Genomic DNA, 17434 nt, shown 5'->3' with positions numbered 1-17434 from the left:
TAAGACAGACCCAGCTTTAAGACAGACCCTGCCTTAAGACAGACCCAGCTTTAAGACAGACCCAGCTTTAAGACAGACCCTGCCTTAAGACAGACCCAGCTTTAAGACAAACCCAGCTTTAAGACAGACCCAGCTTTAAGACAGACCCTGCCTTAAGACAGACCCAGCTTTAAGACAAACCCAGCTTTAAGACAGACCCAGCTTTAAGACAGACCCAGCTTTAAGACAGAGACAAGACCCAGCTTTAAGACAGACCCAGCTTTAAGACAGACCCTTTAAGACAGCCTTAAGACAGACCCAGCTTTAAGACAAACCCAGCTTTAAGACAGACCCAGCTTTAAGACAGACCCAGCTTTAAGACAGACCCTGCCTTAAGACAGACCCTGCCTTAAGACAGACCCAGCTTTAAGACAGACCCAGCTTTAAGACAGACCCTGCCTTAAGACAGACCCTGCCTTAAGACAGACCCAGCTTTAAGACAGACCCAGCTTTAAGACAGACCCAGCTTTAAGACAGACTCTGCCTTAAGACAGACCCAGCTTTAAGACAAACCCAGCTTTAAGACAGACCCAGCTTTAAGACAGACCCAGCTTTAAGACAGACCCAGCTTTAAGACAGACCCAAGACAGACCCAGCTTTAAGACAAACCCAGCTTTAAGACAGACCCAGCTTTAAGACAAACCCAGCTTTAAGACAGACCCTGCCTTAAGACAGACCCAGCTTTAAGACAGACCCTGCTTTAAGACAGACCCAAGACAGACCCAGCTTTAAGACAGACCCTGCCTTAAGACAGACCCAGCTTTAAGACAGACCCCGCTTTAAGACAGACCCAGCTTTAAGACAGACCCAGCTTTAAGACAAACCCAGCTTTAAGACAGACCCAGCTTTAAGACAGACCCAGCTTTAAGACAAACCCAGCTTTAAGACAGACCCAGCTTTAAGACAGACCCAGCTTTAAGACAGACCCTGCCTTAAGACAGACCCAGCTTTAAGACAGACCCAGCTTTAAGACAAACCCAGCTTTAAGACAGACCCAGCTTTAAGACAGACCCAGCTTTTAAGACAAACCCAGCTTTAAGACAGACCCAGCTTTAAGACAGACCCAGCTTTAAGACAGACCCAGCTTTAAGACAGACCCCGCTTTAAGACAGACCCAGCTTTATGACAGACCAGGCTTTAAGACAGACCCAGCTTTAAGACAGACCCTGCCTTAAGACAGACCCTGCCTTAAGACAGACCCAGCTTTAAGACAGACCCTGCCTTAAGACAGACCCAGCTTTAAGACAAACCCAGCTTTAAGACAGACCCAGCTTTAAGACAGACCCTGCCTTAAGACAGACCCAGCTTTAAGACAAACCCAGCTTTAAGACAGACCCAGCTTTAAGACAGACCCAGCTTTAAGACAGACCCAGCTTTAAGACAGACCCAGCTTTAAGACAGACCCAGCTTTAAGACAGACCCTGCCTTAAGACAGACCCTGCCTTAAGACAGACCCTGCCTTAAGACAGACCCAGCTTTAAGACAGACCCAGCTTTAAGACAGACCCTGCCTTAAGACAGACCCTGCCTTAAGACAGACCCAGCTTTAAGACAGACCCAGCTTTAAGACAGACCCAGCTTTAAGACAGACCCAGCTTTAAGACAAACCCAGCTTTAAGACAGACCCAGCTTTAAGACAGACCCAGCTTTAAGACAAACCCAGCTTTAAGACAGACCCTGCCTTAAGACAGACCCAGCTTTAAGACAGACCCAGCTTTAAGACAGACCCAGCTTTAAGACAGACCCAGCTTTAAGACAGACCCAGCCTTAAGACAGACCCAGCTTTAAGACAGACCCAGCTTTAAGACAGACCCAGCTTTAAGACAGACCCAGCTTTAAGACAGACCCAGCTTTAAGACAAACCCAGCTTTAAGACAGACCCAGCTTTAAGACAGACCCAGCTTTAAGACAGACCCAGCTTTAAGACAGACCCTGCCTTAAGACAGACCCTGCCTTAAGACAGACCCAGCTTTAAGACAGACCCAGCTTTAAGACAGACCCAGCTTTAAGACAGACTCTGCCTTAAGACAGACCCAGCTTTAAGACAAACCCAGCTTTAAGACAGACCCAGCTTTAAGACAGACCCAGCTTTAAGACAGACCCAGCTTTAAGACAGACCCAAGACAGACCCAGCTTTAAGACAAACCCAGCTTTAAGACAGACCCAGCTTTAAGACAGACCCAGCTTTAAGACAGACCCTGCCTTAAGACAGACCCAGCTTTAAGACAGACCCTGCTTTAAGACAGACCCAAGACAGACCCAGCATTAAGACAGACCCTGCCTTAAGACAGACCCAGCTTTAAGACAGACCCCGCTTTAAGACAGACCCAGCTTTAAGACAGACCCAGCTTTAAGACAAACCCAGCTTTAAGACAGACCCAGCTTTAAGACAGACCCAGCTTTAAGACAAACCCAGCTTTAAGACAGACCCAGCTTTAAGACAGACCCAAGACAGACCCAGCTTTAAGACAAACCCAGCTTTAAGACAGACCCAGCTTTAAGACAGACCCAGCTTTAAGACAGACCCTGCCTTAAGACAGACCCAGCTTTAAGACAGACCCTGCTTTAAGACAGACCCAAGACAGACCCAGCTTTAAGACAGACCCTGCCTTAAGACAGACCCAGCTTTAAGACAGACCCCGCTTTAAGACAGACCCAGCTTTAAGACAGACCCAGCTTTAAGACAAACCCAGCTTTAAGACAGACCCAGCTTTAAGACAGACCCAGCTTTAAGACAAACCCAGCTTTAAGACAGACCCAGCTTTAAGACAGACCCAGCTTTAAGACAGACCCTGCCATAAGAACAGACCCAGCTTTAAGACAGACCCAGCTTTAAGACAAACCCAGCTTTAAGACAGACCCAGCTTTAAGACAGACCCAGCTTTTAAGACAAACCCAGCTTTAAGACAGACCCAGCTTTAAGACAGACCCAGCTTTAAGACAGACCCAACTTTAAGACAGACCCAGCTTTATGACAGACCAGGCTTTAAGACAGACCCAGCTTTAAGACAGACCCTGCCTTAAGACAGACCCAGCTTTAAGACAAACCCAGCTTTAAGACAGACCCAGCTTTAAGACAGACCCTGCCTTAAGACAGACCCAGCTTTAAGACAGACCCTGCTTTAAGACAGACCCAGCTTTAAGACAGACCCAGCTTTAAGACAAACCCAGCTTTAAGACAGACCCAGCTTTAAGACAGACCCAGCTTTAAGACAGACCCAGCTTTAAGACAGACCCAGCTTTAAGACAGACCCAGCTTTAAGACAGACCCAGCTTTAAGACAGACCCAGCTTTAAGACAGACCCTGCCTTAAGACAGACCCTGCCTTAAGACAGACCCAGCTTTAAGACAGACCCAGCTTTAAGACAGACCCAGCTTTAAGACAGACCCAGCTTTAAGACAGACCCAGCTTTAAGACAGACCCAGCTTTTTAAGACAGACCCTGCCTTAAGACAGACCCAGCTTTAAGACAGACCCAGCTTTAAGACAGACCCAGCTTTAAGACAGACCCAGCTTTAAGACAGACCCTGCCTTAAGACAGACCCAGCTTTAAGACAGACCCAGCTTTAAGACAGACCCAGCTTTAAGACAGACCCAGCTTTAAGACAAACCCAGCTTTAAGACAGACCCAGCTTTAAGACAGACCCAGCTTTAAGACAAACCCAGCTTTAAGACAGACCCAGCTTTAAGACAGACCCTGCTTTAAGACAGACCCAAGACAGACCCAGCTTTAAGACAGACCCTGCCTTAAGACAGACCCAGCTTTAAGACAGACCCCGCTTTAAGACAGACCCAGCTTTAAGACAGACCCAGCTTTAAGACAAACCCAGCTTTAAGACAGACCCAGCTTTAAGACAGACCCAGCTTTAAGACAAACCCAGCTTTAAGACAGACCCAGCTTTAAGACAGACCCTGCCATAAGAACAGACCCAGCTTTAAGACAGACCCAGCTTTAAGACAAACCCAGCTTTAAGACAGACCCAGCTTTAAGACAGACCCAGCTTTTAAGACAAACCCAGCTTTAAGACAGACCCAGCTTTAAGACAGACCCAGCTTTAAGACAGACCCAACTTTAAGACAGACCCAGCTTTATGACAGACCAGGCTTTAAGACAGACCCAGCTTTAAGACAGACCCTGCCTTAAGACAGACCCAGCTTTAAGACAAACCCAGCTTTAAGACAGACCCAGCTTTAAGACAGACCCAGCTTTAAGACAGACCCAGCTTTAAGACAAACCCAGCTTTAAGACAGACCCAGCTTTAAGACAGACCCAGCTTTAAGACAAACCCAGCTTTAAGACAGACCCAGCTTTAAGACAGACCCAGCTTTAAGACAGACCCAGCTTAAGACAGACCCAGCCTTAAGACAGACCCAGCTTAAGACAGACCCAGCTTTAAGACAGACCCAGCTTTAAGACAGACCCAGCTTTAAGACAGACCCAGCTTTAAGACAGACCCAGCTTTAAGACAGACCCAGCTTTAAGACAGACCCAGCTTTAAGACAGACCCAGCTTTAAGACAGACCCAGCTTTAAGACAGACCCAGCTTTAAGACAGACCCAGCTTTAAGACAGACCCCGCTTTAAGACAGACCCAGCTTTAAGACAGACCCAAGACAGACCCAGCTTTAAGACAGACCCAGCTTTAAGACAGACCCTGCCTTAAGACAGACCCAGCTTTAAGACAGACCCAGCTTTAAGACAGACCCAGCTTTAAGACAGACCCAGCTTTAAGACAAACCCAGCTTTAAGACAGACCCAGCTTTAAGACAGACCCAGCTTTAAGACAAACCCAGCTTTAAGACAGACCCAGCTTTAAGACAGACCCAGCTTTAAGACAGACCCTGCCTTAAGACAGACCCAGCTTTAAGACAGACCCAGCTTTAAGACAAACCCAGCTTTAAGACAGACCCAGCTTTAAGACAGACCCAGCTTTAAGACAAACCCAGCTTTAAGACAGACCCAGCTTTAAGACAGACCCAGCTTTAAGACAGACCCAGCTTTAAGACAGACCCAGCTTTTAAGACAGACCCAGCTTTAAGACAGACCCAGCTTTAAGACAGACCCTGCCTTAAGACAGACCCAGCTTTAAGACAAACCCAGCTTTAAGACAGACCCAGCTTTAAGACAGACCCTGCCTTAAGACAGACCCAGCTTTAAGACAAACCCAGCTTTAAGACAGACCCAGCTTTAAGACAGACCCAGCTTTAAGATAAACCCAGCTTTAAGACAGACCCAGCTTTAAGACAGACCCAGCTTTAAGACAGACCCAGCTTTAAGACAGACCCAGCCTTAAGACAGACCCTGCTTTAAGACAGACCCAGCTTTAAGACAGACCCAGCTTTAAGACAGACCCAGCTTTAAGACAGACCCAGCTTTAAGACAGACCCAGCTTTAAGACAGACCCAGCTTTAAGACAGACCCAGCTTTAAGACAGACCCAGCTTTAAGACAGACCCAGCTTTAAGACAGACCCAGCTTTAAGACAGACCCAGCTTTAAGACAGACCCAGCTTTAAGACAGACCCAGCTTTAAGACAGACCCAGCTTTAAGACAGACCCAGCTTTAAGACAGACCCAGCTTTAAGACAGACCCTGCCTTAAGACAGACCCAGCTTTAAGACAGACCCAGCTTTAAGACAGACCCAGCTTTAAGACAGACCCAGCTTTAAGACAGACCCAGCTTTAAGACAGACCCTGCCTTAAGACAGACCCAGCTTTAAGACAGACCCAGCTTTAAGACAGACCCAGCTTTAAGACAGACTCTGCTTTAAGACAGACCCAGCTTTAAGACAAACCCAGCTTTAAGACAGACCCAGCTTTAAGACAGACCCAGCTTTAAGACAGACCCAGCTTTAAGACAGACCCCCAAGACAGACCCAGCTTTAAGACAAACCCAGCTTTAAGACAGACCCAGCTTTAAGACAGACCCAGCTTTAAGACAGACCCTGCCTTAAGACAGACCCAGCTTTAAGACAGACCCAGCTTTAAGACAGACCCAAGACAGACCCAGCATTAAGACAGACCCTGCCTTAAGACAGACCCAGCTTTAAGACAGACCCAGCTTTAAGACAGACCCAGCTTTAAGACAGACCCAGCTTTAAGACAAACCCAGCTTTAAGACAGACCCAGCTTTAAGACAGACCCAGCTTTAAGACAAACCCAGCTTTAAGACAGACCCAGCTTTAAGACAGACCCAGCTTTAAGACAGACCCAAGACAGACCCAGCTTTAAGACAAACCCAGCTTTAAGACAGACCCAGCTTTAAGACAGACCCAGCTTTAAGACAGACCCTGCCTTAAGACAGACCCAGCTTTAAGACAGACCCTGCTTTAAGACAGACCCAAGACAGACCCAGCTTTAAGACAGACCCTGCCTTAAGACAGACCCAGCTTTAAGACAGACCCCGCTTTAAGACAGACCCAGCTTTAAGACAGACCCAGCTTTAAGACAAACCCAGCTTTAAGACAGACCCAGCTTTAAGACAGACCCAGCTTTAAGACAAACCCAGCTTTAAGACAAACCCAGCTTTAAGACAGACCCAGCTTTAAGACAGACCCTGCCATAAGAACAGACCCAGCTTTAAGACAGACCCAGCTTTAAGACAAACCCAGCTTTAAGACAGACCCAGCTTTAAGACAGACCCAGCTTTTAAGACAAACCCAGCTTTAAGACAGACCCAGCTTTAAGACAGACCCAGCTTTAAGACAGACCCAGCTTTAAGACAGACCCAACTTTAAGACAGACCCAGCTTTATGACAGACCAGGCTTTAAGACAGACCCAGCTTTAAGACAGACCCTGCCTTAAGACAGACCCAGCTTTAAGACAAACCCAGCTTTAAGACAGACCCAGCTTTAAGACAGACCCTGCCTTAAGACAGACCCAGCTTTAAGACAAACCCAGCTTTAAGACAGACCCAGCTTTAAGACAGACCCAGCTTTAAGACAAACCCAGCTTTAAGACAGACCCAGCTTTAAGACAGACCCAGCTTTAAGACAGACCCTTTAAGACAGCCTTAAGACAGACCCAGCTTTAAGACAGACCCAGCTTTAAGACAGACCCTGCCTTAAGACAGACCCTGCCTTAAGACAGACCCAGCTTTAAGACAGACCCAGCTTTAAGACAGACCCAGCTTTAAGACAGACCCAGCTTTAAGACAGACCCAGCTTTAAGACAGACCCAGCTTTAAGACAGACCCAGCTTTAAGACAAACCCAGCTTTAAGACAGACCCAGCTTTAAGACAGACCCAGCTTTAAGACAGACCCAGCTTTAAGACAGACCCAGCTTTAAGACAAACCCAGCTTTAAGACAGACCCTGCCTTAAGACAGACCCAGCTTTAAGACAGACCCAGCTTTAAGACAGACCCAGCTTTAAGACAGACCCAGCTTTAAGACAGACCCAGCTTTAAGACAGACCCAGCTTTAAGACAGACCCAGCTTTAAGACAGACCCAGCTTTAAGACAGACCCAGCTTTAAGACAGACCCAGCTTTAAGACAGACCCAGCTTTAAGACAGACCCAGCTTTAAGACAGACCCAGCTTTAAGACAGACCCAGCTTTAAGACAGACCCAGCTTTAAGACAGACCCAGCTTTAAGACAGACCCTGCCTTAAGACAGACCCTGCCTTAAGACAGACCCAGCTTTAAGACAGACCCAAGACAGACCCAGCTTTAAGACAGACCCAGCTTTAAGACAGACCCAGCTTTAAGACAGACCCAGCTTTAAAACAGACCCAGCTTTAAGACAGACCCAGCTTTAAGACAGACCCAGCTTTAAGACAGACCCAGCTTTAAGACAGACCCAGCTTTAAGACAGACCCTGCCTTAAGACAGACCCTGCCTTAAGACAGACCCTGCCTTAAGACAGACCCAGCTTTAAGACAGACCCAAGACAGACCCAGCTTTAAGACAGACCCAGCTTTAAGACAGACCCAGCTTTAAGACAGACCCAGCTTTAAGACAGACCCAGCTTTAAGACAGACCCTTTAAGACAGACCCAGCTTTAAGACAGACCCAGCTTTAAGACAGACCCAGCTATAAGACAGACCCAGCTTTAAGACAAACCCAGCTTTAAGACAGACCCTGCCTTAAGACAGACCCAGCTTTAAGACAGACCCAGCTTTAAGACAGACCCAGCTTTAAGACAGACCCAGCTTTAAGACAGACCCAGCTTTAAGACAGACCCTGCCTTAAGACAGACCCAGCTTTAAGACAGACCCAGCTTTAAGACAGACCCAGCTTTAAGACAGACCCTGCCTTAAGACAGACCCAGCTTTAAGACAGACCCAGCTTTAAGACAAACCCAGCTTTAAGACAGACCCAGCTTTAAGACAGACCCAGCTTTAAGACAAACCCAGCTTTAAGACAGACCCAGCTTTAAGACAGACCCAGCTTTAAGACAGACCCAGCTTTAAGACAGACCCTGCCTTAAGACAGACCCAGCTTTAAGACAGACCCAGCTTTAAGACAAACCCAGCTTTAAGACAGACCCAGCTTTAAGACAGACCCAGCTTTAAGACAAACCCAGCTTTAAGAAAGACCCGGCTTTAAGACAGACCCAGCTTTAAGACAGACCCAGCTTTAAGACAGACCCCGCTTTAAGACAGACCCAGCTTTATGACAGACCCAGCTTTAAGACAGACCCAGCTTTAAGACAGACCCAAGACAGACCCAGCTTTAAGACAGACCCAGCTTTAAGACAGACCCAAGACAGACCCAAGACAGACCCAGCTTTAAGACAGACCCAAGACAGACCCAGCTTTAAGACAGACCCAGCTTTAAGACAGACCCAAGACAGACCCAGCTTTAAGACAGACCCAGCTTTAAGACAGACCCTGCCTTAAGACAGACCCAGCTTTAAGACAGACCCAGCTTTAAGACAAACCCAGCTTTAAGACAGACCCAGCTTTAAGACAGACCCAGCTTTAAGACAGACCCAGCTTTAAGACAGACCCAGCTTTAAGACAGACCCAGCTTTAAGACAGACCCAGCTTTAAGACAGACCCAGCTTTAAGACAGACCCAGCTTTAAGACAAACCCAGCTTTAAGACAGACCCAGCTTTAAGACAGACCCAGCTTTAAGACAGACCCAGCTTTAAGACAGACCCAGCTTTAAGACAGACCCAGCTTTAAGACAGACCCAGCTTTAAGACAGACCCTGCCTTAAGACAGACCCTGCCTTAAGACAGACCCAGCTTTAAGACAGACCCAGCTTTAAGACAGACCCAGCTTTAAGACAAACCCAGCTTTAAGACAGACCCAGCTTTAAGACAGACCCTGCCTTAAGACAGACCCAGCTTTAAGACAAACCCAGCTTTAAGACAGACCCAGCTTTAAGACAGACCCAGCTTTAAGACAAACCCAGCTTTAAGACAGACCCAGCTTTAAGACAGACCCAGCTTTAAGACAGACCCAGCTTTAAGACAGACCCTGCCTTAAGACAGACCCTGCCTTAAGACAGACCCAGCTTTAAGACAGACCCAGCTTTAAGACAGACCCTGCCTTAAGACAGACCCTGCCTTAAGACAGACCCAGCTTTAAGACAGACCCAGCTTTAAGACAGACCCAGCTTTAAGACAGACCCAGCTTTAAGACAAACCCAGCTTTAAGACAGACCCAGCTTTAAGACAGACCCAGCTTTAAGACAGACCCAGCTTTAAGACAGACCCTGCCTTAAGACAGACCCAGCTTTAAGACAGACCCAGCTTTAAGACAGACCCAGCTTTAAGACAGACCCAAGACAGACCCAGCTTTAAGACAGACCCTGCCTTAAGACAGACCCAGCTTTAAGACAGACCCAGCTTTAAGACAGACCCAGCTTTAAGACAGACCCAGCTTTAAGACAGACCCTGCCTTAAGACAGACCCAGCTTTAAGACAGACCCAGCTTTAAGACAAACCCAGCTTTAAGACAGACCCAGCTTTAAGACAGACCCAGCTTTAAGACAAACCCAGCTTTAAGACAGACCCAGCTTTAAGACAGACCCAGCTTTAAGACAGACCCAGCTTTAAGACAAACCCAGCTTTAAGACAGACCCAGCTTTAAGACAGACCCAGCTTTAAGACAGACCCAGCTTTAAGACAGACCCTGCCTTAAGACAGACCCAGCTTTAAGACAGACCCCAGACAAACCCAGCTTTAAGACAGACCCAGCTTTAAGACAGACCCAGCTTTAAGACAAACCCAGCTTTAAGACAGACCCAGCTTTAAGACAGACCCAGCTTTAAGACAGACCCAGCTTTAAGACAGACCCAGCTTTAAGACAGACCCCGCTTTAAGACAGACCCAGCTTTATGACAGACCCAGCTTTAAGACAGACCCAGCTTTAAGACAGACCCAAGACAGACCCAGCTTTAAGACAGACCCAGCTTTAAGACAGACCCAAGACAGACCCAAGACAGACCCAGCTTTAAGACAGACCCAAGACAGACCCAGCTTTAAGACAGACCCAGCTTTAAGACAGACCCAGCTTTAAGACAGACCCAGCTTTAAGACAGACCCAGCTTTAAGACAGACTTTAAGACGGACCCAGCTTTAAGACAGACCCAGCTTTAAGACAGACCCAGCTTTAAGACAGACCCAGCTTTAAGACAGACCCAGCTTTAAGACAGACCCAGCTTTAAGACAGACCCAGCTTTAAGACAGACCCAGCTTTAAGACAGACCCAGCTTTAAGACAACCCAGCTTTAAGACAGACCCAGGTTTAAGACAGACCCAGCTTTAAGACAGACCCAGCTTTAAGACAGAGCTTTAAGACAGACCCAGCTTTAAGACAGACCCAGCTTTAAGACAGACCCAGCTTTAAGACAGACCCTGCCTTAAGACAGACCCTGCTTTAAGACAGACCCAGCTTTAAGACAGACCCTGCTTTAAGACAGACCCAGCTTTAAGACAGACCCAGCTTTAAGACAGACCCTGCCTTAAGACAGACCCAGCTTTAAGACAGACCCAGCTTTTTAAGACAGACCCAGCTTTAAGACTTTAAGACAGACCCAGCTTTAAGACAGACCCAGCTTTAAGACAGACCCAGCTTTAAGACAAACCCAGCTTTAAGACAGACCCAGCTTTAAGACAGACCCAGCTTTAAGACAGACCCAGCTTTAAGACAGACCCAGCTTTAAGACAGACCCAGCTTTAAGACAGACCCAGCTTTAAGACAGACCCAGCTTTAAGACAGACCCAGCTTTAAGACAGACCTGCCTTAAGACAGACCCAGCTTTAAGACAGACCCAGCTTTAAGACAGACCCAGCTTAAGACAGAAGACAGACCCAGCTTTAAGACAGACTTAAGACAGACCCAGCTTTAAGACAAACCCAGCTTTAAGACAGACCCAGCTTTAAGACAGACCCAGCTTTAAGACAGACCCAGCTTTTAAGACAGAGCTTTAAGACAAAACCCAGCTTTAAGACAGACCCAGCTTTAAGACAGACCCAGCTTTAAGACAGACCCTGCCTTAAGACAGACCCAGCTTTAAGACAGACCCTGCTTTAAGACAGACCCAAGACAGACCCAGCTTTAAGACAGACCCTGCTTTAAGACAGACCCAGCTTTAAGACAGACCCGCTTTAAGACAGACCCAGCTTTAAGACAGACCCAGCTTTAAGACAAACCCAGCTTTAAGACAGACCCAGCTTTAAGACAGACCCAGCTTTAAGACAAACCCAGCTTTAAGACAGACCCAGCTTTAAGACAGACCCAGCTTTAAGACAGACCCTGCTTTAAGACAGACCCAGCTTTAAGACAGACCCAGCTTTAAGACAGACCCAGCTTTAAGACAGACCCAGCTTTAAGACAGACCCAGCTTTTAAGACAGACCCAGCTTTAAGACAGACCCAGCTTTAAGACAGACCCAGCTTTAAGACAGACCCAGCTTTAAGACAGACCCAACTTTAAGACAGACCCAGCTTTTGAAGACAGGCTTTAAGACCCAGCTTTAAGACAGACCCAGCCTTAAGACAGACCCAGCTTTAAGACAAACCCAGCTTTAAGACAGACCCAGCTTTAAGACAGACCCAGCTTAAGACAGACCCAGCTTTAAGACAAACCCAGCTTTAAGACAGACCCAGCTTTAAGACAGACCCAGCTTTAAGACAGACCCAGCTTTAAGACAGACCCAGCTTTAAGACAGACCCTGCCTTAAGACAGACCCAGCTTTAAGACAGACCCAGCTTTAAGACAGACCCAGCTTTAAGACAGACCCTGCCTTAAGACAGACCCTGCCTTAAGACAGACCCAGCTTTAAGACAGACCCAGCTTTAAGACAGACCCAGCTTTAAGACAGACCCAGCTTTAAGACAAACCCAGCTTTAAGACAGACCCAGCTTTAAGACAGACCCTGCCTTAAGACAGACCCAGCTTTAAGACAGACCCAAGACAGACCCAGCTTTAAGACAGACCCAGCTTTAAGACAGACCCAGCTTTAAGACAGACCCAGCTTTAAAACAGACCCAGCTTTAAGACAGACCCAGCTTTAAGACAGACCCAGCTTTAAGACAGACCCAGCTTTAAGACAGACCCAGCTTTAAGACAGACCCAGCTTAAGACAGACCCAGCTTTAAGACAGACCAGCTTTAAGACAGACCCAGCTTTAAGACAGACCCAGCTTTAAGACAGACCCAGCTTTAAGACAGACCCAGCTTTAAGACAGACCCAGCTTTAAGACAGACCCAGCTTTAAGACAGACCCAGCTTTAAGACAGACCCAGCTTTAAGACAGACCCTGCCTTAAGACAGACCCTGCCTTAAGACAGACCCTGCCTTAAGACAGACCCAAGACAGACCCAGCTTTAAGACAAACCCAGCTTTAAGACAGACCCAGCTTTAAGACAGACCCTGCCTTAAGACAGACCCAGCTTTAAGACAAACCCAGCTTTAAGACAGACCCAGCTTTAAGACAGGCCCAGCTTTAAGACAGACCCAGCTTTAAGACAGACCCTGCCTTAAGACAGACCCTGCCTTAAGACAGACCCTGCCTTAAGACAGACCCAGCTTTAAGACAGACCCAGCTTTAAGACAGACCCTGCCTTAAGACAGACCCTGCCTTAAGACAGACCCAGCTTTAAGACAGACTTTAAGACAGACCCAGCTTTAAGACAGACCCAGCTTTAAGACAAACCCAGCTTTAAGACAGACCCAGCTATAAGACAGACCCAGCTTTAAGACAAACCCAGCTTTAAGACAGACCCTGCCTTAAGACAGACCCAGCTTTAAGACAGACCCAGCTTTAAGACAGACCCTGCTTTAAGACAGACCTAAGACAGACCCAGCTTTACGACAGACCCTGCCTTAAGACAGACCCAGCTTTAAGACAGACCCCGCTTTAAGACAGACCCAGCTTTAAGACAGACCCTGCCTTAAGACAGACCCAGCTTTAAGACAGACCCAGCTTTAAGACAAACCCAGCTTTAAGACAGACCCAGCTTTAAGACAGACCCAGCTTTAAGACAAACCCAGCTTTAAGACAGACCCAGCTTTAAGACAGACCCAGCTTTAAGACAGACCCAGCTTTAAGACAGACCCTGCCTTAAGACAGACCCAGCTTTAAGACAGACCCAGCTTTAAGACAGACCCAGCTTTAAGACAGACCCAGCTTTAAGACAGACCCAGCTTTAAGACAGACCCAGCTTTAAGACAGACCCAGCTTTAAGACAGACCCAGCTTTAAGACAGACCCAGCTTTAAGACAGACCCAGCTTTAAGACAGACCCAGCTTTAAGACAGACCCAGCTTTAAGACAGACCCAGCTTTAAGACAGACAGACCCAGCTTTAAGACAGACCCAGCTTTAAGACAGACCCAGACAGACTTTAAGACAGACCCAGCTTTAAGACAGACAAGACAGACCCAGCTTTAAGACAGACCCAGCTTTAAGACAGACCCAAGACAGACCCAGCTTTAAGACAGACCCAGCTTTAAGACAGACCCTGCCTTAAGACAGACCCAGCTTTAAGACAGACCCAGCTTTAAGACAGACCCAGCTTTAAGACAGACCCAGCTTTAAGACAGACCCAGCTTTAAGACAAACCCAGCTTTAAGACAGACCCAGCTTTAAGACAGACCCAGCTTTAAGACAGACCCAGCTTTAAGACAAACCCAGCTTTAAGACAGACCCAGCTTTAAGACAGACCCAGCTTTAAGACAGACCCAGCTTTAAGACAGACCCAGCTTTAAGACAGACCCCGCTTTAAGACAGACCCAGCTTTATGACAGACCCAGCTTTAATACAGACCCAGCTTTAAGACAGACCCTGCCTTAAGACAGACCCTGCCTTAAGACAGACCCAGCTTTAAGACAGACCCTGCCTTAAGACAGACCCAGCTTTAAGACAAACCCAGCTTTAAGACAGACCCAGCTTTAAGACAGACCCTGCCTTAAGACAGACCCAGCTTTAAGACTTTAAGACAGACCCAGCTTTAAGACAGACCCAGCTTTAAGACAGACCCAGCTTTAAGACAAACCCAGCTTTAAGACAGACCCAGCTTTAAGACAGACCCAGCTTTAAGACAGACCCTGCCTTAAGACAGACCCTGCCTTAAGACAGACCCTGCCTTAAGACAGACCCAGCTTTAAGACAGACCCAGCTTTAAGACAGACCCTGCCTTAAGACAGACCCTGCCTTAAGACAGACCCAGCTTTAAGACAGACCCAGCTTTAAGACAGACCCAGCTTTAAGACAGACCCAGCTTTAAGACAAACCCAGCTTTAAGACAGACCCAGCTTTAAGACAGACCCAGCTTTAAGACAGACCCAGCTTTAAGACAGACCTGCCTTAAGACAGACCCAGCTTTAAGACAGACCCAGCTTTAAGACAGACCCTGCTTTAAGACAGACCCAAGACAGACCCAGCTTTAAGACAGACCCTGCCTTAAGACAGACCCAGCTTTAAGACAGACCCCGCTTTAAGACAGACCCAGCTTTAAGACAGACCCAGCTTTAAGACAGACCCTGCCTTAAGACAGACCCAGCTTTAAGACAGACCCAGCTTTAAGACAAACCCAGCTTTAAGACAGACCCAGCTTTAAGACAGACCCAGCTTTAAGACAAACCCAGCTTTAAGACAGACCCAGCTTTAAGACAGACCCAGCTTTAAGACAGACCCAGCTTTAAGACAAACCCAGCTTTAAGACAGACCCAGCTTTAAGACAGACCCAGCTTTAAGACAGACCCAGCTTTAAGACAGACCCTGCCTTAAGACAGACCCAGCTTTAAGACAGACCCAGCTTTAAGACAAACCCAGCTTTAAGACAGACCCAGCTTTAAGACAGACCCAGCTTTAAGACAAACCCAGCTTTAAGACAGACCCAGCTTTAAGACAGACCCAGCTTTAAGACAGACCCAGCTTTAAGACAGACCCAGCTTTAAGACAGACCCAGCTTTAAGACAGACCCAGCTTTAAGACAGACCCAAGACAGACCCAGCTTTAAGACAGACCCAAGACAGACCCAGCTTTAAGACAGACCCAGCTTTAAGACAGACCCAAGACAGACCCAGCTTTAAGACAGACCCAAGACAGACCCAGCTTTAAGACAGACCCAGCTTTAAGACAGACCCAAGACAGACCCAGCTTTAAGACAGACCCAGCTTTAAGACAGACCCTGCCTTAAGACAGACCCAGCTTTAAGACAGACCCAGCTTTAAGACAAACCCAGCTTTAAGACAGACCCAGCTTTAAGACAGACCCAGCTTTAAGACAAACCCAGCTTTAAGACAGACCCAGCTTTAAGACAGACCCAGCTTTAAGACAAACCCAGCTTTAAGACAGACCCAGCTTTAAGACAACCCCAGCTTTAAGACAGACCCAGGTTTAGACAGACCCAGCTTTAAGACAGACCCAGCTTTAAGACAGACCCCGCTTTAAGACAGACCCAGCTTTGACAGACAGACCCAGCTTTAAGACAGACCCTGCCTTAAGACAGACCCTGCCTTAAGACAGACCCAGCTTTAAGACAGACCCTGCCTTAAGACAGACCCAGCTTTAAGACAAACCCAGCTTTAAGACAGACCCTGCCTTAAGACAGACCCAGCTTTAAGACAGACCCAAGACAGACCCAGCTTTAAGACAAACCCAGCTTTAAGACAGACCCAGCTTTAAGACAGACCCAGCTTTAAGACAGACCCAAGACAGACCCAGCTTTAAGACAAACCCAGCTTTAAGACAGACCCAGCTTTAAGACAGACCCAGCTTTAAGACAGACCCAGCTTTAAGACAAACACAGCTTTAAGACAGACCCAGCTTTAAGACAGACCCAGCTTTAAGACAGACCCAGCTTTAAGACAAACCCAGCTTTAAGACAGAACCTGCCTTAAGACAGACCCAGCTTTAAGACAGACCCAGCTTTAAGACAGACCCTGCTTTAAGACAGACCCAAGACAGACCCAGCTTTAAGACAGACCCTGCCTTAAGACAGACCCAGCTTTAAGACAGACCCCGCTTTAAGACAGACCCAGCTTTAAGACAGACCCAGCTTTAAGACAGACCCTGCCTTAAGACAGACCCAGCTTTAAGACAGACCCAGCTTTAAGACAAACCCAGCTTTAAGACAGACCCAGCTTTAAGACAGACCCAGCTTTAAGACAAACCCAGCTTTAAGACAGACCCAGCTTTAAGACAGACCCAGCTTTAAGACAGACCCAGCTTTAAGACAAACCCAGCTTTAAGACAGACCCAGCTTTAAGACAAACCCAGCTTTAAGACAGACCCAGCTTTAAGACAGACCCAGCTTTAAGACAGACCCCGCTTTAAGACAGACCCAGCTTTATGACAGACCCAGCTTTAAGACAGACCCAGCTTTAAGACAGACCCTGCCTTAAGACAGACCCTGCCTTAAGACAGACCCAGCTTTAAGACAGACCCTGCCTTAAGACAGACCCAGCTTTAAGACAAACCCAGCTTTAAGACAGACCCAGCTTTAAGACAGACCCAGCTTTAAGACAGACCCTGCCTTAAGACAGACCCTGCCTTAAGACAGACCCTGCCTTAAGACAGACCCAGCTTTAAGACAGACCCAGCTTTAAGACAGACCCTGCCTTAAGACAGACCCTGCCTTAAGACAGACCCAGCTTTAAGACAGACCCAGCTTTAAGACAGACCCAGCTTTAAGACAAACCCAGCTTTAAGACAGACCCAGCTTTAAGACAGACCCAGCTTTAAGACAGACCCAGCTTTAAGACAGACCCTGCCTTAAGACAGACCCAGCTTTAAGACAGACCCAGCTTTAAGACAGACCCAGCTTTAAGACAGACCCAGCTTTAAGACAGACCCTGCCTTAAGACAGACCCAGCTTTAAAACAGACCCAGCTTTAAGACAGACCCAGCTTTAAGACAGACCCAGCTTTAAGACAGACCCTGCCTTAAGACAGACCCTGCCTTAAGACAGACCCAGCTTTAAGACAGACCCAGCTTT

The 17434-nt window shown here is 47.3% G+C and overlaps 1 protein-coding gene across 2 annotated transcripts in view; it reads right to left on the bottom strand.

Moving 5' to 3' along the window:
- Nucleotides 1-17434, bottom strand: part of LOC115141254 (multiple epidermal growth factor-like domains protein 6) — a 149015-nt gene that overhangs the window by 63699 nt on the left and 67882 nt on the right. The gene's annotated exons all lie outside the window — the stretch shown is intronic.

The sequence above is a fragment of the Oncorhynchus nerka genome, linkage group LG14 (assembly GCF_034236695.1).
Source record: "Oncorhynchus nerka isolate Pitt River linkage group LG14, Oner_Uvic_2.0, whole genome shotgun sequence".
NCBI classification, from domain to species: Eukaryota; Metazoa; Chordata; class Actinopteri; order Salmoniformes; family Salmonidae; genus Oncorhynchus; species Oncorhynchus nerka.
The sequence above is the reverse complement of the archived record's forward strand: the minus strand, read 5'-3'. Positions and strand labels throughout refer to the sequence as shown.